The following is a 24,260-nucleotide window of genomic DNA, read 5'->3' on the forward strand; positions in this document are numbered from 1 at the left end:
CACAGTTATTGTTGTCATTTTAATTTTTTGCTAATAATTTACTAAAGATTATGTTTTATCATACATCTCATGAATGTATATTTTTACTGGCTGTCAAAAGTTATTCTATCCTGTGAAAATGACTTGCCTTACTTTTAAAAAAAGTTCAAATGCATATGTGTACACACACACACACACATATATATCAAATATTGTATTATAATGAAGTCTCATGTACCTAGTAACTAGCTTCAACAGTTATCCATACATGGGCAAACTTGAGTCGCACTACCGTGGCAGGCCAGGCCTCACTAACAGCGGAGCAGGCAGGCCCCCGTAACAACTGTTTCAGCACTGACTGAGTGGTGAAGTTAAATATTGAAAGCTGAAAGAGCCAGTGTCCTTATACAAAGGCTGGAATATAACAAAAATCCACCGAGACTTTTGCCCAGGCCTCTCCTGGGCCTGCAGGCGTGACAAGATAACGAAGGAATTCTTAACAAGACCCACTTAGGATTAAACAAGTTTTACTGGAGGTTTGAAGGAACTCTCCAGACCTCCACAAACAAGTTTATTGGGGGTCTAGAGGAACTCCCCAAACCTCCATGATTTAGCAGGAGACAAGATAAGGGTAATCACCCCAGCACCTGGACCCATCTAGATTAAGCCAATTACTGAGGCTCCAGAGAAAGGCCTTCAGGACTGAGACCTTAGTTATGGATTAGAAGTTAATCACCAATGTCTTTAGATGAATGCACACTTACACGTAGACATATAGCTTAGAAGACATACAAGCTCTGGAAAACTTTGTAATTTGAATTTGTCTGGCAATACTTTCCCCGCCTTCTCCCTGTACCCAGTTACAGAAATATACTCTCTTCTTTCCGAGTTCATCTGCATCTTGTTATTGGGCTGCGAGAATGAGCAGCCTGAACCTCGGTTCAGTCCGGGAACACAACCACCCCTTCACGTGTTATTTATAAAAGACATAGTGTATAACTTCATTCAAAATAATGTGTTACTTGTCTAAATGCAAGAACTTCTTTTTAACACAACCATAACAGCCTAATCACTCTTTAAAATGTAACAGTAGCCAGGCTTGGTGGGTCACGTCTGTAATCCCGGCACTTTGGGAGGCCGAGGCGGGCAGATCACCTGAGGTCAGGAGTTCGAGACCAGCCTGGTCAACCTGATGAAATCCTGTCTCTACTAAAAATACAAAAATTAGGTGGGCATGGTGGGGGGTGCCTGTAATCCCAGCTACTTGGGAGGCTGAGGCAGGAGAATCTCTTGAACCCAGGAGCCAAGATCACGGCAGTGCACTCCAGCCTGGGCAACAAGAGTGAAACTCCGTCACCAAAAAAAATAAATAAATAAAATAAAATTTAACAGTAGTTCCTTAATATTATCAATTATTTAATATCGTCAATGCAGCCTGGGTTCATATATGCTCAATTGCCTGAAATCCATTTTGAATTAATTGTTTGAATCAGAAAATAGTAGTACTCCCTTGTCCATGGGAGATATGTTACAAGACCTTGAGTGGATGCCTGAAACTTCATATAGTACCTATCGTGAGTGTTGCAGTCAGAGATAGCCAGGTTCATGTACATTTGTGTCTTTCCACAAGGTCACACTTTTACTGATGCTATTTCAATCATAAAAGCCATGAGCTACATGAAGTTCCGAAGGGGACAATTCTCCTACTACTTCCCATTGACTTGGTAGTCAGAGACGTGGGCACACAGGCTCAAGCCACTCCACAAGTCAGTCAGTATTGCAAACCATGCATAATAATATACTTAACCAATATATAAATGGTACAGATTAAGCTTTCCACAACAAACAAAGTAACATTTAACATCAAGAGAAAGGGGACAGGATAAAGGGTTAATGAACCAGTCTGGGGAGAGGGACAAGGACAAAAAGAGGCCAGGAGGTCCATTGATCTTACAAGGAAGCATCTCTGATGGGGGTAGATGCTTTTACGGCAGATGGTGGGTGCTTATTACAAATTACAGCAAGACGGGGTCTGTTAAGATGGCTGTTTTAAGCTGCTGAAGTCCTGCTGTTTTTATGGCCTCAGAGTCCTCCGGTGAAGACTGACAGTGGAAGAGTGTGCTTGGTTACATCCTTATCTGATTGAGTGCAGTCTTTATTGATGAGGTAAAACATATTGTTCCTGTTGGCAAGGTACCCTATGAAATGTAAGATGGAATCTTTTTCTAGGATGAAATAACTTATGTCAAGGGTGATCTATAAAGTACCAAACACTATATATGTTATTATTTTTCTACGATAATTTTTGTTTGTTTGTTTGTTTGTTTGTTTGTTTTTTTGAGACGGAGTCTCACTCTGTTGCCTAGGCTGGAGTGCAGTGGCGTGATCATGGTTCACTGCAGCCTCAAACTCCTGGGCTCAAGTGATCCTCTCTCCTTAGTCTCCCGAGTAGCTGATACCGCAGGTGCACAGCACCATTCCCAGCTGATTTTTTTTTTATTTGTTGTAGACATGGGGGTCTTGCAATGTTGTCCAGGCTGGCCTTGAACTCCTGGGCTCAAGGGATCCTCCCACTTCAGCCTGCCAAGTAGCTGGGACTGTAGGTGTGCACCACCACACCCGACTAATTTTTTTATTTTTATTTTTGTAGAGACAGGTTTTTGCTACGTTTCCCAGACTGGTCTTGAACTCCTGGGCTCAAGCAATCCTCCTGCCTCAGCATCCCAAAGTGCTGGAATTACAGGCATGAGCCACCACATTGGGCTATGATAAATTTTAATTTATAAATTAGGCACTTAACCAAAACTAATAATAATTGACTTGGTAGTCAATTATAACAATATGTCAGCATCAGCATCACTACTCTTGTGCTTTGGGGCCACTGTTAAGTGACATAAGGGTGACTTGAACACAAGCACTACAATTCTGTGATAGTTAATGTGATCACCGAAGTGGCTATCAAGTGAGTAACAGCGTAGACAGCGTGGAGATGCTGGACATGGCAGGATTCACATCCTGGGGAGGACAGAGTAAAAGCTTGAGATTTCATCAAACTACTCAGATTAGTGCACTATTTCAAACTGATGAATTGTTTATTTCCATTTACTGTTTTTGGACCCTGGTTGACGTGGTAACTGAAACCAGAGGAAAGAGAAACTGTGGATAAAGAGAGACTTCTCTACAGACACGTTCCACATATGGTATTGAGGCGATGTTTCCCTTTTTTATTTTCTTTTTTAGGTAGGGTCTCCCTCTGTTGCCCAGGCAGGAGTGCAGAGGCACAGGCATGGCTCACTGCGACCCTGACCTCCTGGGCTCCAGCAATCCTCCTGCCTCAGTCTCCCGAGTAGCTGGAACCACAGGTGTGCACCACCATACCTGGCTAAGTTTTAAATATTTTGTAGAGATGAGGGTCTCACTATGTGACCCAAGCTTGCCTGCTGGGTTCAGGTGATCCTCCTTCCTCAGCCTCTTGAAGAAGTTCTGGGATTGCAGGTGTGAGCAACTGCCCTGGCCTTTTTTCCTTTTTCTTTCCATTTGTTTGTTGAAGAAAAGGTGGGGAGGGTCTTATCATTTTTCCTGCAGCATTTCTCACATTTTAACCATGCGATTGCGTCCCTGTGGGAAACCAAAATGCTGCTTGTATACCCAGCCCCATGGGGGCATATGGCCCTGGGGTGTTGTATAATACGTATAATTATATCCAAATTTTAGCCCTTCAGAAGACTTTGGAATGGCAGTTTCTTCTCTCTTGGGAGAAGAGATGATATGACTTATTACTGAAATTAGAGCAAAGATCTGAATTTGGGTGAAAATTATGTTGAAGATCAGAGAAGAGAAAAAGCCCAGATTTCTGGATTCAGGAAACATTGGGAGTGGTGATGGTTTCTAAACATCCATTTAGAGAAGAATGTCTGTTTCCATGCAATATAACACCACCTCATTACATTGAAAATTCTAAAAAGTAAGATGAATGGTACTCTGGAAATTGATCCTCAAGGGCTGTAACAATGGCCTTAAGAAAATTGAAATCTTTTTCTTTGTCAAAAGGCAGCTTATTTCAGACACATTCATGCTGGTTCTGAACTGCTTCCTGGTTCCATAAGCCATGTTCCGGCAGCATGCGGAGGCGGTATTGTGGGTGAGATGGAATCGTAGGCAGCCTTTGCGGTAATATCAGAAGTAGTAGAGAGCTACCGTCTCTCAGATATATGAGAAAACAAAAACGTAACTACTGTCCTAGGTTGTGGAAGAAAGGATTTTGAATAATATTTGAATCAGAGATGCCCGGGCTTAGAGAATTCTGAGTCAAAAAGGTGCATCCTGGTGCATGAGGATTTAATAGGTACTGTGGGCTTTTTTACACAGTGTCAAACCACAGATGACTCATGGCTTTTTGGAAACCTTTCATCTGCCCTACAAAGAGAGTATCGACGCCAAAAAACAGCACCACATAACCCCCTCCCCTACCCACCCACCTCCCTCCCCACACACAGGCTGGATGCTGCAGAGAAATTACACTTGCCAGCCTTCTCTCCAGATTTCTACAAGAGAAACAATACCAACGATAGCACTAATAGATGAGGATGTTGTTGCTGATACTGTTAGTGATAGCAACAGTAATAATAATGACACCGCTAATAATAATAATACTGTTGTTGTCATTATAGTAATACCAAGGACAACCGTCAGAAGACATGTTTATCTTCACTGAGTGGTCCAGGGACACTGGCAAGTGATTTATGAACACTGTGTCCATCATTGTATCCATTACTGCGTTTCTTGTCACAATAACTGCATAGAGTAGACGGTGGTAATATCTTTGTTCTTACTTGATGTATTTAGAAAGTAAACTCAGAAAGCGAAAGCAATGTTCCCAGAACCACACAGATTTGAGCTGGAGAAAAATACAACTCAGTGACTTTTATCCCTGTGCTCATTAACCACTTGGGTGAGTATTCACAAAGTCAGGTTGGAGCTTTTGTATAGTTTCCCCAGGGTGCCCTTGTTGCTAATAAACAGAAACTCAAGACTGAAAGCTTTATCATTAAATATTCCAAGAATATTAACACTCTTAAACTAAAAGCCATGTGCAAAATGTATCATCCAGTAGTTCCCGCCTCCAGAGAAAACTCTATAGACTTAAGACCTGCATTTCCAAATTTGTGCATTCCTATAAAAATATATGGCTGAACAATATGTATTAGTTTTATAAATATACTGAAAACGAACACATTTTTAGTAGTAAAAGCACAAATATATCACGTATTTTCCACAATACTTTTGCATCAACCTAATAAATGGACTATTGTATGGCAATCCTGAAACTTACTGTTTTTCTTCTTAATCATTCTTGATATATCTCTATATAGGTTCAGAATTACCTTTTATATTGTTCTCTGATCACATTATTTTACTGCATTGATGTGCCATACTCACATCTAAATACAACATCTAGTAATTGACTTTTATGTTGCTTGCAATTTTATAGAATTAATGCAACTTCTAATTTTATTTATTTATTTTTTCGAGACAGGGTCTGGCTCTGTTAGCCAGGCTGGAGTGCAGTGATGCCATCTCAGCTCACTGCAACCTCCGCCTCCTGGGCTCAAGAGATCCTCCCACCTCAGCCTCCCTAGTAGCTTGGGACTACAGGTACATGCCACCATGCCTGGCTAACTTTTGTTTTTGCTTTATGGTAGAGACGGAGTCTCCCTATATTGCCCAGGCTGGCCTCAAATGCCTAGGCTCAAGCAATCTACTGGCCTTGGCCTCCCAAAGTGCTGGAATTACAGGTGTGAGCCACCACACCCGGCCTAGAATTAATGCAACTTCTAACTGATGGTACTTGCTGAATCATAAGAACCTTTACTATCAATCCTGACAGGAATAAACATATATTATATATATTTTTGAGGGGCTCAGAGTATACACTTGTCACATTTTCTCTCAATAAATATTTATTTGTTTCCTGACTCCTAAACTGTGTCTGCACAATTTTTTTCTTTGTAATTTTTGATGAGAAGATCTAGCTTCTAGAGGAGTGAGTTTAGTTATGGGTGCATTTGCTTTCTTATAATAGTTTATTCATATGCGTGATTTAATGTTTATTGGTTTATTTTCAGAAAGCAAATTGAATTAATATAAAAGCCTGTTTTCCTAAATAACATATATTTCTAACATTATTTTATTAATTTCCTTTGAAGACATTTTTAAATTTTTGTTTCTAAAATCCTCAGAAAATTTATTATTTATTTCTTTTTTGATCAAGCAACATTTTTAAACCTATGATTTTCCTCTGAGTACATTTTCAGTTATATCCCATGAAATTTGCCTTATGGTATTCTAATATTATATTGTTCTCCTTCTTCAGATAGTGGGTTCTATTTATTTTTTATTCTAGTAGGTTTTTTTCTCCATAGTTCCTATGTGATTTTTAAAAAATTCCCTTTTAGTTCATTTTGAGTTCCATCACATTATGGTCTGAAAATATGACCTATACCAATTCTACCTCACAGCTTTTACTAGAAGTATTCCACTGGCATTGGAAAATAAGGTAAATTTTTAGTTTTATAATGTAGGTATAGTTTATATATATGAGGAGGTATATATAATATATATACATACATATTTTTATTTTTGAATTTGATTAATTTAAAAAAATTTGTGCTTGTTTTTATCTATATATATATTTTAACACATCTGATAGTCTTGCTTTGTAGTTAGATGATTGCATTTACATTTTCTTGTTAAGAGCCATTTGGGTCTTGATTCTGCCATGTTTCATTTTGTTTTGTTCCCTTTAATGGACTTTGCTCTTTTGTTTGACACATTTTGTTGTATGGGCTGATACTCTCCAAAACAACTCACTTACCTTTTTCACAATGTGACAGTGTCTGTCTATTTATTTTTCTTATTTCTAATTAGTTACAATTAATCTTATTATTTTGAAATAATGGTGCATTCACATGCAGTTGTAAGAAACACAAAGGGACATTGAATGTACCTTTTATTCACTTGACTGCAATGGTAACATCTTACAAAAATAAACTGCAATCTCATTGGTACAGATTACATGCTTGTGTCTTCCCAAAATTCAGATGTTGAAGACCTACCTTCTAATGTGATGGTATTAGGTCATGGGGTATTTGAGAGTCATCCATATTAGTGGAGGTGAGGCTGGAAGGTGGTGAGGCTGGAGCCTTCCTGAATGGGATTCGTGCCATCATAAGTGTCCTAGGGAGGCTTGTTTTCTCCCTTCTGCTGTGCAAGGACTGAGAAGGCAGATGTCTAAGACCCGGAAGCATGCTCTCACCACAACCTCATCGATGGTGCTGGTGCCTTGACCTTGGACTTCCAGCTTCCAAAACTGTGAGAAATAAATTTCTGTTGTGTGTAAGCTACCTGGTTGATGATTGTATTAGTCTATTTTCACACTGCTAACAAAGGCATACCTGAGACTGGGTAATTTACAAAGGAAAGAGGTTTAATGGTTTTACAGTTCCACATGGCCAGGGAGGCCTCACAGTCACAGCAGAAGGCAAATGAGGAGTAAAGTTGTGTCTGACATGGTGGCAGGCAAGAGAGCTTGGGCAGGTGAACTCCCATTATAAAACCATCAGATCTCATGAGACTTATTCACTACCATGAGAATAGTATGAGAGAAGCTGCCCCTGTGAATCCATTATCTCCACCTGGCCCTGCCCTTGACACATGGGGATTATTATAATTCAAGGTGAGATTTGGGTGGGGACACAGCCAAACCATGTCAAAGATCATTGTTTCTAGCAGCCTGAATTGACTAAGACAATCATGATTGGAATATTGGCATTGATACCATCAAGATATGGAACTTTCCAAGTGACTGCAAGGATCCACCATGTAGTCCTTTGTAGGAGATTACAAACGTGAGCCACCACACCTAGCCAGGAATGAAGTATTGATCTACACAAAACCTGGAGGAGTTGCAAAAAAAAAAAAAAATTCTGTCTTTTTGTAGTTTACACACAACAGAAATTTATTTCTCACAGTTTTGACAGCTGGAAGTTCAAGGTCAGGGCACCAGCATGGTAGATGAGGTTCTGGTGACACCCCTCTTCCAGGTCGTAGACAGTTGCCTTTTCAGTCCTAGCACAGCAGAAGCAAGAAAGCAAGCCCTCCCAGGACCCTTATGAGGGCACGAATCCTATTCAGGAGGGCTCCAGCCTCACCACCATGTCTATACTTTGTCATTTTAAGAACTGTATATACATGGACTCTTACAGTCTGTTACCTTGTGTTACTGGCTTTTTTCACCTAGCAAATTCTGCATGATTCATCCAGGTTTTGTATAGATCGATAGTTCATTCTTGGGTAGGCATGGTGGCTTACGTCTGTAACCCCAGGATTTTGGGAGGCCAAGGTGAGAAGATCACTTGGGCCCAGGAGTTCCAGATTAGCCTGGGCAATATTGTGAGACCCCATCTCAGACACACACAAAAGCTCATTCCATTAAGTAATGAGTGGTATTCAATGGCGTGGATGTACTGGTTTATTGATCCCTTTACCCACTAAAGTGCATCTGGAAGTTTGGACTCTTTTAGTATTCTATTTGATAATTTGTTTTGTTATTTGGATTGAATCGCTCTTGCATCCTCACAAAGACAGTCTCTCATGACATAAGTGTATATGATCTATCACTAATTTACATGTTTGTATTATATATTATGTCCTTATGACACATGCTTATGCATTTATTCTGTGTTCCTTTACTACCCTACCTATAAAATAGAATCTGTCATTTTCTCCATATGAAAGATAAGGGCACTATAACATGTTTACTTCCTCCTCTTCTAAAATTTTAGTTTTCATTCTCTGGAAATTTTGTTCAACACAATTATAGAAAAAATGTTTTCTTCAGGTATTAGAACATTACATTCTATGCCTGAATATTCAGGTTCTCCTCTTTTCATTTCAAGCCACTTGATTACTCAACTTCATTTTTTTTTTCAAATGGCTTTGAAACATTCCAACATGAAAAATAGGAAAGATAAAAAATGAAGAGTCTGTGATTTAATTATGAAGTTGAAAATATCAACAAGGGACTGGATAAGGGCAAATATAGAAATATATGTCTCTCTCTCTATGTGTGTGTGTACCTATATAGGTATATAGACATATATGTGTGTGTGTGTATACATATATATACAGAGAGAAAGATATTTCTGTATTTGCCATATATACCTATATATAGGTATACACACACATATAGAGGCATATTTTATATATATATATATATATAGAGAGAGAGAGACATATATTTATATTTATATATATGTATGGAAAGAGAGAGTTTCGGTTTGGTATTATGATACTTCATTTTGGTTTTCACTTAATAAGAGACTGAAGTTAATCACAGACCACTTACTATAGTGTGTAATTTCCTTTCTCTTTTTATTGTGATTAAATATATATAACATAAAATTGATGACCTTAACAACTTTTACATATACAATTCAGTGACAATAAGTATATTCCTGTTGTTATACAGCCATCGTCACCCTCCATCTTCAGAACTTTTAAGTCATACCAAACTCTGTACCGAGAAACCACAATTCTACATTCACCTCTTCCCCAGCCCATGGCAACCACCATTCTACTTTCTCTCTATATAAAGTCAGCTACTCCAAATACCTCATAGAAGTGGAATTATATAACATTAGTCCTTTTGTGACAGGCTCATTTCACTTAGTGTGTTTTCAGGGTTCATCCATGTAGTATTATGTGTCACAATTTCTTTCATTTTAAAAGCTGAATAAGATTCTATTTTATGTACTGATACCGTTTGGCTGTGTCCCCACCCACATCTCACCTTGAATTATAATGCTCCCCATGTGTCAAGGGCAGGGCAGGTGGAGATAATTGAATCATGGGGGCTGTTTCCCCCATACTGTTCTCGTGGTAGTAAATAAGTCTCATGAGATCTGATGATTTTATAAATGGGAGTTTCTCTACACAAACTCTCTCTTGCCTGCCACCATGTAAGACATGACTGTGCTCCTCCTTGCTTTCTGCCAGGATTGTGAGGCCTCCCCAGCCATGTGAAACTGTGAGTCCATTAAACATCTTTCCTTTATAAATTACCCAGCCTCGGCATGTCTTTATTAGCAGTGTGAGAACAGACTAATACATGTACATACTGCATTTTTTAAATCTATTTTTCTGCCATTGTACATGGGTTGCTTCCATCTCTTGAGTACTGTGAGTGATGCTGCTATGAGAATTGGTGTAGATATATATTTTGAGACTCTGCTTTCAATTTTGTGGGGTATATACTGTCAGGGTTCAGAACCTGAGATCCCCAAATATGGCACCTTAGCATACTGAGTGTTTTAAGCTGAAGGACATTGAGAAAACCACAGAAAACAGGAAGGTTACTCTGAATTTCTTCCTCCTTCTCTCCCTGAAAATAGGGCACAAAACCCTCATTCCACCTGGGTCCTGTCCTTTATCTAGAGGCCAAGAGGAATTTGAATATGAAGCTCTTGCTAAGGTCACCTTAACCCTAACCGTAATCTTCCTTACAATTAGATCATACTTTCTTGTTCTCCAGTTATACTTCCTGGCTACTCTCTATATAAATACAGGTATTCCTGGGTCTTTGGATCTTACTTCTGAAGGCTCCTATGCTTCATAAACTTATATTAAATACATGTATATGCTTTTCCCTTGTTAATCTGTCATTTGTCATAGGAGTCTCAACCATAAAAGTTGTGATGGGTAAAAAGCAGATCTTACTTTTACTCCCCTTTAATACCTGTAAGAGGAATTGCAGGGTTTCATGGTTATTCTATTGCTAAGTTTTTGAGGATCCTCTTTCCGGAAGAAAAAAGTATCTTTTTTTCTACTCATCGCAGTTTTATGGCTGACGACCTAAAACTGCCTTTGCAAAAATGATAACTGAGACAATTATGACAGTGCAAAAGATCTGACCTAACCAACTCCATCTTGCCTCTAAACTCCAAGCTGTCTTTGTTCATTCCTGGATATAGGCTGAACTCATTGTGGGAAACATTTAGTTTATACTCCAACTTTGAAATAAAGACAATAACAGCCTTTTCCTCAAACGAACCCCCTTCCTGCCTGGGGACTGGACTGCCTTTGCAGGAGTAACAAAGTAGCCACAAGAATAGAAATTATAATTTAGGAGTTACGTAGCTGAGGGCTATACGATTGTAAACTTCCCCAAGTTGTTCCTGGGGATAACATCACTATTGTCAAATCTAAGATCAGTGCTTGAGATATTTTACAGACCCTGCACTGGACGGATCAGCTGGCACCACTCAGACTGGTAAACTGACTCATCTGATCTTGTAGCTCCCATCCAGGAACTGACTCAGAGCAAGAAGACAGCTTTGATTCCCTATGATTTCATCTCCAACCCAGACAATCAGCACTCCAGACTCAGTGCCCTCCTACCCCCCAAATTATCCTTAAAAACTCTGATCCCTGAATTCTCAGGGAGACTGATTTGAGTAATAATAAATCTCTGGTTTCCTGCACTGCCAACTCTGCATGAATAACTCTTTCTCCATTGCAGTTCCCCTGTCTTGATAAATTGGCTCTGTCTAGGCAGCGGGCAAGGTGAACCCGTTGGGTGGTTACAGTCCCTTTAACAAATAAAGATTAACAAAAGAAAAGTCTACATATTTACTAAATACATGTTTTGTGTGACACAGGAGCCTTCCTAAAGAAATGAAAACTCCTAGAAACAGTTAAACCTGAGTGTTTTTTTATAGTAGGTTTGATAGAAAATAGAGTTGTGGGGAGATATAAGAGGATAAAAGGGTCTCATCTAAAGATAAGAACCTGTGGGAAACTTAGTGTGGCCTGTGAGTTCAGATTCCTCTCTGTGTCCCGTGTCTTCAAAGACAAGAATTTTTTTTTTTTTCCTGTGTGTTGGGAGGGCACCTCTCTTGAGGGCCTATGACCAGCTTCAGGGAGGGTCAGAAAATCCTTCCTAGGTTTTAGGACCACCTCAGAGAAGTAGGGTGGGGAAATGTCAGAGGCACTTTCTTGCTTCTGTGGTTTTCTCAAATTTCTTCAGCTTAAAATATGCTGTATGTCAAGGTGCCATATTTTAAGGTACCCAAATATGAGCCCCACCACCATTAAACTGTTTTCCATAGCAGCAGCAGCATTTTGGAATGGGAGAGTTCCTTGACCACCTTGTGGGACTTGTGTCAGGGGTGTGGCTTGTTTGCTTGGCCTCTGCACTCTCAAACTCCTTACAGGGGTGGTGGGGGGCAGCACGCAGACAGGCAGATGCAGGAGCTGGGGCTAGTGCTTATGGGCTCCAGCCCCACAGTAGCATCTAGGGGTGTGTTATAATTAATGGTCTTTTCGCAGTTGTCCTCCATGGATGGCTAAGTGTTAAACCAGGTCAATAGAGTCAGGGTGATAGCCTTTTACACGCTGCCTTCTTGGTACCCGAGTCCTTGTCTGGCATCCAGGGAGAATCTGGTCACATAGACTTAAAGGGTGGTGAATGAAGGGATTTTATTGAGTGTTGGAGGTGGTTTTCAGTGGGATGGATGGGGAGCTGGAAAGGGGATAGAGTGTGAAGATGATCTTCTCCTGGAGTTCTGTCATCTCATGGCCAATCACCTCTCTGACCGTCCCCAGCTCAATTCCTCTCAATGTTCAAATGCTCCTTTTCTTCTCTCCTTCTCTGCTGTGCTGCTGTGCTATTCTGCTTCTCTTTTGTTCCTCTGATTGTGGACCTTGGGGTTTATATGGGCACAGGATAAGGGCATGACACGCCCGAGTGGTTTTGGGAAAGGCAACATTTGGGCACAAAAACAGGAATGCCTGTTCCCATTTAGGGCCACACATTTCCAGGCTTGAGGGTGGGGCCTTTTCTGGGGAACCACTCCCTTCTACGCAGTATTTCTCTGCTTCTGTCTGTATCAATTTTAATTTCTCCCAGCAATGCTCCCAGCAAACCTGGTTCCAGTTTCTCCAGGTCCTCACAAACACTGGTTATTTTCTGTGCGTGTGTTTTGATAATAGGGTGTAAAGTGGCATCTCACTGTGGATTTGATTTGCAGTTCCCTCAGGATCAGTGATGTTGAGCATCTTTTCATGTGCTGATTGGACATCTAGGTATTATAGCCTTCGCAGAAATGTGTATCCAAGTTTTATGCCATTTTACTTCATGCTTCTTGAAACAACACACGCAGGCACATTTCATTCATCTGTGATGCAAGGACTCATATATTTTGTGAAGCACTTCCAATTTGGTTTAACTTTATGTATATTCCTTAACCTCTCATTTCTGCAGTGCTGTTGTGCTGCCACCAGACGTCTGTGCAGAGTGCAGGTCAGTGAATTGTTAGTACCAGGCCACCAGGGCTGAAATTCTCTGTGAATGCTACTAAAGAAACATGGAAGGATTTCTGTGGGACTTGTTAAGAAGGCATTGCAATTGATTTTTCATATGCACGTTCATATTAACAATAACGTCTACTCTTCAATATAGTTTTTAGTCTTTGTTGCAGCAAAAACTATGTTATGGGTGTTTGCCCATTACCTTTTACAATATTTTAACTTATGAAGGCGGCTCCATTAATGCATGACATCTTCAGGCAACAGTACAGAAAAATAACAGCAAGAACCTCACAAATTCAGTATGTTCTATTTCTTTATGTTGAACTTGGAAAATTTCATGTAGACTGGTGCATCTACAGTGTTAAATGGAAGACTGCAAGTTAAAATTGGTTCCTTTATTACATCTCTTACATTCCTGTGGGATGATAGATTAATTATGAAAAGATTATTTATTTCTTTTTCTTATTAATGAAGACTAGTGATTTTTTTACATTTAAAAAATCTATAATCTACTGTTATTTTCCTTGTCACCCTTTCTCGAGAAGAAAATTCCCTAGAATGAAATAGGAGAAATTAAATACTGCTCTGGTGAATAAGGAAAGCAATTCCCAGATAAATGTAGAAAAAAAAACTGATACACGTTTCTTCATTAATCACTATTGTATTAGAAAAACTGAATATAAATGAATGTTCCCAAAATCCTTAATCATGCCAAGGATACAGCTCAAAGAAAAAAAAAGGAGAAAAAAGTGAGCAAATAAAATGTAAAACTAACAGGTGTCTCCAGATATAAGTTGCAGGATTGAACTTGCCATGGAGTCATGACAAATATTTTCCTTAGTGTTTGGAATAACATGAACCCTTTCAAACTCCAGCCTTGCTTTCCAAGAACGAAAATGATAGAGTTGCTTTAAAATGTTAAAGAAAGCTAAAGTGTACTTCTAGGGATAGTTAGTACCATTCCCTATGGTCAACAAATGTATAAGGTATAATTCAAGTTAGGGAGTCACACTGGTTTCAGTAAGAAAACTATGCTATAATAGATATCCTATCTGAAACATAATTTCTGCTATAATATATAATATCTGAGGACTCATTTGGAAATATAAGCCTAGTCTTCACTCTCCCTTGAAATCGTGGAATGGATTTGGCTTTCCCACCATTGGATTTGATAATTTTATGTCTTGCGTTTACTCAATGTTTATGGAGTTCTACTAGCACAAATACTATGTTTTTAGTAATGCTTTGTTCAAATCCAGTGATGCAAAGAATTGGGTTATACTGATCTCCTTCCTGTATGGGCAATATTTGGGGACCACAAAAGTTCTAGCACTCCTCACAAATGCTTGAAATAAAGCCATTTGAAACTTAATGTAGCCTACAATGTAAATCAAGCTAAGGATTATTATTTTGGCCCTTGAGGGGCAGGTTGAAACAATATTAAGAAAAAGAATAGCGCTCTCCACAGCAGCAATGTGATTTAAAACTTGAGATTGGTTGCAGTACATACCAAGAATGAAAGTTTTGTTCAATTCAATGCCATTTTGTGTGTACTTTAGAAGAATAATAAGAAACAAATTTCGAGAAGCACATGTTGGGACTCAGAAAAAAAGTATCCCAAAACGAAGGCCTCGGAAGAAGTCTCAGAAGCAAAAGTTTCTTTCTGACCTTCTCCTTCTGTATTAGTCTGTTCTCACACTGTTAATAAAGACATACCCAAGACTGGGTAATTTATAAAAGAAAGAGGTTTAATGGACTCACAGTTCCACAGGGCTGGGGAGGCCTCACGATCATGGCAGAAGGCAACGCAGGAGCAAAGGCACATCTTACATGGTGGCAGGCAAGAGAGTGTGTGTAGGGGAACTCCCTTTTATAAAACCATGAGCTCTCCTGAGACTTATTCACTATCACAAGAACAACATGGGAAAGACCCACCCCTGTGATTCAATTACCTCCCACCAGGTGCTTCCCATGACACACGGAAATTATGGGAGTTACCATTCAAGATGAGATTTGTGTAGGGGCACAGCCACACCATGTCACCTTCCCTCCTGTCTCTCAGTCCCATTCTCCCCTGAAGCCCCATAGAAACAAGAATCCATCTTTCCCTCCCCTTCCCCAGATTTTAGAAACCAAAACCCCCTTTTCCCAAAGTCAGCCATAAAATCTAAAATTATGACTATAACATTCCCACTGATTTTCTGTGTAAAAACTGGCTGTAAAAAATTCCCTGACCTACCTTGTTTGCCTCTGGGTCCTAGCACTCCCATTCCAGAGAGGGCCCTGCCTTACACTCAGAAGGAAGAAACACTGCTCAGAAAGGCCTCAGCCTCCCAAGTAGCTGGGATTACAGGCATGCACCACCACGCCCAGCTAATTTTGTATTTTTAGTAGAGATGGGGTTTCTCCATGTTGGTCAGGCTGGTCTCAAACTCCCAATCTCAGGTGATCCACCCACCTCGGCCTCCCAAAATGCTCCAAGGACTAAAATAGAATTTGCTAAGTTTACAAAGGCTGGGACGTCTGAAATAACTTATGTGAATTGGATGTACATGTGATAAAAATAGAGTGAGAGGAAGACCATATATTGGGGAACACATAAATAGTCCAAAAATAAAGAATTCAACCTGGTTGGCTATTTCACTGAAATATTTGTCATGGAAGATGTGGCATCCAGGCAGCCCCTGTCAAAATGAGATGCCATTCAAAAGTAAATGAGCAACTCTGCCTTGTGTTTGCTGAAATGAGCATTGATTAAATGAAGACACAGGACACACAATCAGAGGAGGAGGTGGTGAGGGAGAAAACTATTATGCTCACACAAATATCCTGCAGAACTAGCTCTTAAGCAATCTGAGTTATCCTCAATCTAAACTCGTATGGACTTTTCTATAGGACCCTAAATTCTGTGCCTTTTCCTTGACCAAGATGAAGGATCTTGCGTCTACCATAGGAAACTTCAGAAACAATGAAATTGAGAAGCTGTCAAGCAAAGAAAGAAAATGAAGCTATGATTAAGTCAATGGAATTGTTAACACATGAATAAGGACCAATTAGATTCACAGAAAAAGGTGATGAGGTGTAATGTCCTGTATATAAATTGTCATTTTTTGGAAGGTTAGTGGTTTCAATCAGCAAGGGGAGGTAGCACACTCATTTCTGAAATTATTTCTGAGAGTAACCAGCAAAATAAATTAGACAAGGCTCCAGAGAATCTAAACTCACCTGCACGTAGAAAAGAAAAAAATCATTCTTAATAGATGTATAGATAAAAGAAAAAAAAAGAAAACAGATGACATGAGAGGTGATACGGGATGCCCTTTAATCTCTAACCAGAATTATCTGGGCTCACTTGCCAGTAATGCTTGATGTTTTATCTGTCAAAACTTATGGGAGACTTTTAGTGACAACTCACCCTCTTTCATGAGGGGAAAGTGCTTTTTAAGAGAAAGCATATCACTCAAATGTTTTTTAATTGCTTTAATTTTCCTTTTCAAGTGATTTTAAAGTAACCACACTCAGATTCCTGAGAGTGATTTTTGGGTTGTTAGAATAGCTCATTCATGTATCCAGCTCACTGCTAAAATGGATATTAACATTTTTCAGTGACTAGAGCTTCGAATAAGGTGCACTATATGATGATATTTGTATAAGAAGTGTTAATAACACAAAAATATTCTTATGTTGCATGTGAATTTATTCACTCCTTTAATTTTTGTGAATAATGAGCATTTGTTTGAAATAATGAGTGTCGGTGTGCAACTTGATTGAACAAAAAGTTGTTTTAAAATGTAAAGATGAGTGTCGACACGCTAAAGTGGTTGCATTGCTGATCAATGTATTACATTTTTGAATGTACACCTTGTAGCTTCTATCACAGAGGTCTGTAAACTTTTTTTTTTCCTGTGGAGGGACAGAGAGTAAATCTTTTTGTCTTTACAAGCCATACAGTCTCAACTGCACGACTCAACTCTGCCTCTGTAGTGTCATGGGCAATTCGTAATGAATAGAACAGCTGCATTCTGTGGACATAGCTGAGTTAAAATAAAACTTTATTTACAAAAACAGGCAGTGGGCCGATTTTAACCATGGGCTGCAGTTTACTGATGCCTGCTGTATCATAATGCAGAATAAGGATAAAAACCAAATTCTAAACACATTCCTTCAAAAAGTTGTTTGAGTGACATTAGAATTTCCAATGCATTCATCCTGGGAGATACATAAGTCTCGTTTTGGTGAAACTGGCTATGTTGAGTGAAACTTGTAATGTTTGAAATGTTCAATATTTGATACATGTCTGAAATATTTGCAAAAGTTTTAAATGTCTCAGAAAGAAAAAAAACAATAGATGTTGCGTTCAGTAGAGAAGGCAGGATATATACTATGTATATATTGTGTCTCTTCTCATTAAATATGTATTGTAACGTCTGTACTGTCCTTCACTCATTCAAAGAATAAATTCAAAGTTTCTTGTTTCATTTAGTCTTTAATCTGAGATCCAAGCTTCTTCCTAAAGTGGTGCTCGTGTATGTTTTCAAATATATATCCCTCTTGCCAACTCTCTGACCTCTTTGAAAGAGGTCTTGTTTTCATTTCTTGTTTCATTTCTTGCACAGCTCTTGTACGCAATATTCTCTGAACCTTTGCTTTAATCTTTCCATTTTGCCTGGATTTTCCTCTTTTTTTCTACTTTCTAAGTACTTATCTGTTAAGGTCAAACTCTATCCCTGCTCTTCGCTGCATTTTGTCCAAATAAGGAGTTAAAATAACACCTGTGGTAGAAATAAACCCTGGATCATTAAAGCCCTTAACGAATTCTTTAGTTACTATGTAGTCCCTATAATCTTCATTTCTACATTATATACATTTGCTTTCTCCAACAAGTACAATGAAACTAGTGATTGTGCCTTATCTCATCGGTATGGGCAGTATTTTGGAAATAACCTTGGCATTAGAAAAAGTTTATGCTCAACAAAATCTAATATTCTAGCTGATGGTTAAATTTGGGAGTTTCCCAAAATATACATATTTTAGATAATGTAATTATTCATCAAATCTATTAACTTATATGAGGCATTTTGTGCCAAAAATAAAAGAAACCATCTTAGAGAGCCAGATTCCATGCAAAAAAAATTGTTTTCGTCTGTTCAGGGAATCCAGCAATGAAAGTGGGACATCTGAGGTTTTCTGTTATTTTTTCCCCTCTTACGACTAATAATGGTAATAGATTTTGTAGTCTCCAACAGAATCTTTTTAAAACTTTGTTTTTACTTTCTGATTTCCAAAGGTGTCAAGACACATGGATCTTGTAATACTACCAAATTAGTTTTGACCAGGCAGAATGATTTAATTGCCACAGGACTTGGTGAATTTAACCTCTCTCATTTAGCTTTAAAATGTGCATGCCTTAGTTATTAAAATCATCTGGTCAAAACGTCATCCTTTTTAAAATCCAGGGCACAGAGTACATAGTCAGTAAGAGATATTGGGTATTATTTTTGTTTTCAATTATATTGATCTCTTTTCACTCTTTCAAAATAAGTAAAATAAGCAAACTGTGAGTATTTTTTCACACTTTGCTCAATTTTAATCCAAGGGCAAAATGAGGATTTTAGAAATCTCAATTTTCCAAGTCAGTAGAAATAATAGGCACAGAGTTATTGAAATATGCAGCATAATTGTCATCATTTCTTGTCTTCTCCAATCTTTTTCTTACCCAAACCCCAGATATTATTTTTACCTCTGTTGTAATCATATGGTGAAGCAACATAAAATTGCAGAAAGGCATGCTAATGAAATCTACCCTAAACACGTCCAAAATTAAACTTTACAGAAAATAAGAGAGTCCTATTTATAGACACAGTATTTTTATTCCATTGCTTCTATATAAGAAGTATTTGAACATCTCCGATGGCTGAGTTTCACAGATAGTGACTAAATCTAATTTTGCAAATAATTGCAACCATCTGAAGGAGAAAATTGACTTGCTTTTCGCTGTCATAATCTTGTCTTTCTTCTTCCCTAACTTTCTCTCTCCCAGTGCCCTTGTCAGAATCATTTAGCCTTTTCTTGGTGCTCTTATGCAGTGTTTACATACACAGAGTGAAGTAGAGAAATCATTCTATCGGGATTTTATGTCTCCATGTTTTTAAACCCCTGGTAGATTATTAGCTCATTTTTGGCAGGTAGCATGTCTTATCTACTTTAAGTTTCCTGTTGTATCGCTCCATATTTGGCACATATTAGATGTTATTAAATAAATACGATAATCAATTACAATAAAATAAACCACAGAGGATAAAGACAGAGACGGGATAGATTCTCTATACTCAAATTTGACTCCAGATGCTTTCAGTCACATTTAATAATTTCCGTATTCTAACAGCATTATATTTGCTGCAGAAAATGATTCAATATTTTTCATTTTGTTAATGAGATTTCCTGTTTTGGAAGCACCATGGATTCTTAGGATGAGAAGAAAGTTCGATGTTGATAAGGTTTTAGATCACAACAGTCATAAGCTTGATGTATAATTTGCCTTTTAAGACATGGGTAATTGCTCCTTTGTTTTTAAAAATATGTTAAATAAACCAATCTATCTATAAACACTTTGCTTTTCAGGGGGCAAGAACATTAAGACAAAACTATTCCTGTCCTTTAAAAATCTATTTTTAGAGTAACTGTTGTTTACAGATTCATTCCAGAAAGCTGGAAATTAATGGGAAATAACTTGGGTGCTTAGTAGTATGAGAAAACTTCCAGATACTTATCGGAATGCACTTTCAGCTCTTAAAATTTACTCTAGTAGGAATAGTCTACTTATACAGTGAAAAAAGTGTCTTTTCAATGGTACCTCGTCTCCAATTGATCTATTCACTACAATTTGGGGATATGTGTTATTAGTTTTGTGGGCAAATATCCTGCAAAGCATTCTCTCCAGAACAATATCTTGAATATTGTGTTTTGGATAGTTGGCATTCACAATGAACATAATTCGACTTATTTATGTGCCCATGGCAATTTAGTGCTTACATCAAATCATCAATTACTATTCACAGTCCTCCATATCCTATATGATAAACACAGTGAGATATACTCTGGATATCAGAAGACAAGAAATAACCAAATATCAGGGCTGAACTGAAGGAGATTGAGATAAGAAAAATCATTTAAAAGATCACCAAACCCAGGATCTGTTTTTTTGCAAAAAAAAAAAAAAAAAAAAAAATTAGACCACTAGATAGACTAATAAAGAAGAAAAGAGAGAAGATTCAAGTAAACACAATCAGAAATGACTAGAGGGATATTACCACTGACCCCACAGAAATACAACCAACCACCAGAGAATATTATGAACACCTTTATGCACATAAACTTAGAAACTCTAGAAGAAATGGATTAATTCCTGGATGCATACACACATACACCCTTCCAAGACTGAAGCAGGAAGAAATTGAATCCAATAATCCAAACCAATAATGAGCTCTGAAATTAAGACAGTAATAAATAGCCTACCAACAAAAAAAGCCTAGAACCAGAAGATTCACAGCTGAATTCTGCCAGAGGTACAAAGAAGAGCTGGTACCATTCCTACTGAAACTATTCCAAAAAATTGAGAAGGGACTCCTTAACTCATTCAATGAGGCCAGCATCATCCTGATGCCAAAACCTAGTAGAGATACAACAAAAAAAGGAAACTTTAGGTCAATAGCCTTGATGAACATTGATGCAAAAATCCTCCACAAAACCCTGCAAACCAAATCCAACAGCAAAATAAAAAGCTTATCCAAGACAATCAAGTAGGCTTTATCTCTGGGATGCAAGGTTGGTTCAACATACACAAATCTATAAATGTGATTCATTACATAAACAGGACTAAAGACAAAAATCACACAATTTTCTCAAAAGATGTAGAAAAGGCTTTTGATAAAATTCGATATCTGTTCACGTTAAAAACTGTCAAACTAGATATTGAAGGAACATACATCAAAATAAGAGCCATATGTGACAAACCCACAGCCAGCATTACACTGAATGGGCAAAAGCTGGAAGCAGTCCCCCTTGAAAACTGGTACAAGACAAGGATGCCCTCTCTCACCACTTCTACTCAATGTAGTATTGGAAGTCCTGGCCTGGGCAATCAGCCAAAAGAAATAAATAAAGGGCATCTAAAAAGGAAAAGAGGAAGTCAAACTAACCCTGTTTGCAGACAACATGGCCTTTACCTAGAAAACCCCATAGTCTCAGCCCAAAAGCTTCTAAAGCTGATGAACAACTTCAGCAAAGTCTCAGGACACAAAATCAATGAGCAAACATCACGAGCTTTCCCACACATCAACAACAGTCAAGCTGAGAAGCAAATCAAGAATGAACTCCCATTCACAGTTGCCACAAAAAGAATAAAATACCTAGGAATACAGCTAACTAGGGTGGTGAAAGGTCTTTTACAAGGAGAACCACAAATCACTGCTCAAAGAAATTGGGGGACACAAATGGGAAAAGCATTCTATGCCCATGGATAGGAAGAATCAATATCGTTAAAATGGCCATACTTCCCAAAGCAATGTATATTCAATGCTATTCCTATTAACTACCATTGACATTCCTCAAGAAGTAGAAAAAAACTATTTAAAAATCTTTATGGAACCACAAAAGAGCCCGAATAGCCAAGGCAATCCTAAACACAAAGAAGAAAGCTGGAGGCATCATGTTACCTGACTTTGAACTATACTACAATGTTACAGTAACCAAAACAGCATGATACTGGTACAAGAGCAGGCACATAGACCAATGGAAATAAGACCACACAGCTACAACTATCTGATAGATCTACTACCTATCTGACAATCCTGACAAAAACACATAATAGGGAAAGGATTCCCTATTCAATAATGGCGCAGGGAGAACTGTATAACCATATGCTAAAGATTGAAACTGAGCACCTTCCTTACACTATATACAAAAATTAACTCAAAATGGATTATAGACTTAAATGTAAAACCCAAAACTATAAAAACCCTGGAAGACAACCCAGGCAATACCATTCAGGGCATGGGCATGAGCAAAGATTTCATGATGAAGATGCCAAAAACAACTGCAACAAAAGCAGAAATTGACAAATGTAATCTAAAAACTAAAGAGCTTCTGCACAGCAAAAGAAACTATCAACAGAGTGAACAACAGACAAACTACAGAATGGGAGAAAGATTTTACAAACTACACATCTAACAACAGCCTAATATCCAGTATCTATAAGGAACTTTAATACATTTACAAGAAAAAAACGAACAACCCCGTTAAAAAGTGGGCAAAGGACATAAACAGACACTTTTCTTTTTATTTATTTATTTATTTATTTTTGTTATACTTTAAGTTCTGGAATACATGTGCAGAACGTGCAGGTTTGTTACATAGGTATACATGTGCCATGGTGGTTTGCTGCACCCATCAACCCGTCATCTACATTAGGTATTTCTCCTAATGCTATCCACACTGTCTTCCACAATGGTTAAACTAATTTACACTCCCATCAAGAGTATAAAAGCGTTTCTATTTCTCCACATCCTCTCCAGCATCTGTTGTTTCCTGACTTATTAATGATTGCCATTCTAACTGGCCTGAGGTGGTATCTCATTGTGGTTTTGATTTGCATTTCTCTAATGATCAGTGATAATGGTTTGTTGGCCACATAAATATCTTCTTTTGAGAAGTGTCTGTTCATATCCTTTGCCCACTTTTTGATGGGGTTGTTTGTTTTTTTCTTGTAAATTTGTTTAAGTTCCATGTAGATTCTGGATATCAGCCCCTTGTCAGATGGATAGATTGCAAAAATTTTCTCCCGTTCTGTAGGCTGCCTGTTCGCTCTGATGATAGTTTCTTTTGCTGTGCAGAAGCTCCTTTGTTTAATTAGATCCCATTTGTCAATTTTGACTTTCGTTGCAATTGCTTTTGATATTTTAGTCATGAAGTCTTTGCCCATGCCTATATCTGGAATGGTATTGCCTAGGTTCTCTTCTAGGGTTTTTATGGTTTTAGGTCTTATGTTAAAGTCTTTAATCCATCTTGAATTAATTTTTCTATAAGGTGTAAGGAAGGGGTCCAGTTTCAGTTTTCTGAATATGGCTAGCCAGTTTTCCCAACACCATTTATTAAACAGGGAATCCTTTCCCCATTGCTTGTTTTTGCCAGGTTTGTCAAAGATTGGATAGTTGTAGATGTGTGGTATTATTTCTGAGGCCTCTGTTCGTTCCATTGGTCTATATCTCTGTTTTGGTACCAGTACCATGCTGTTTTGTTTACTGTGGCTTTGTAGTATAGCTTGAAGTCAGGTAGCATGATGCCTCCAGCTTTGTTCTTTTTGCTTAGGATTGTCTTGGCTATATGAGCTCTTTTTTGGTTCCATATGAAATTTAAAGTAGTTTTTTTTTTTTTCCAATTCTGTGGAGAAAGTCAATGGTAGCTTGATGGGAATAGCACTGAATCTATAAATTACTTTGGGCAGTATGGCCATTTTCACGATATTGATTCTTCCTATCCATGAGCACAGAATGTTTTCCCATTTGCTTGTGTCCTCTCTTATTTCTTCAAGCAGTGGTTTGTAGTTCTCCTTGAAGAGGTCCTTCACATCCCCTGTAAGTTGTATTCCCAGGTATTTTATTCTCTTTGAAGCAATTGTGAATGGGAGTTCACTCATGATTTGGTTCTCTGTTTGTTTATTATTGGTGTATAGGAATGCTTGTATTTTTGCACATTGATTTTTTTTATCCTGAGACTTTCCTGAAGTTGCCTATCAGCTTAAGGAGTTTTTGGGCTGAGATGATGGGGGTTTCTAAATATACAATCATGTCATCTGCAAACAGAGAAAATTTGACTTCCTCTCTTCCTATTTGACAACCCTTTATTTCTTTCTCTTG

This window comes from Symphalangus syndactylus, chromosome X (assembly GCF_028878055.3).
Source record: "Symphalangus syndactylus isolate Jambi chromosome X, NHGRI_mSymSyn1-v2.1_pri, whole genome shotgun sequence".
Taxonomy (NCBI): domain Eukaryota; kingdom Metazoa; phylum Chordata; class Mammalia; order Primates; family Hylobatidae; genus Symphalangus; species Symphalangus syndactylus.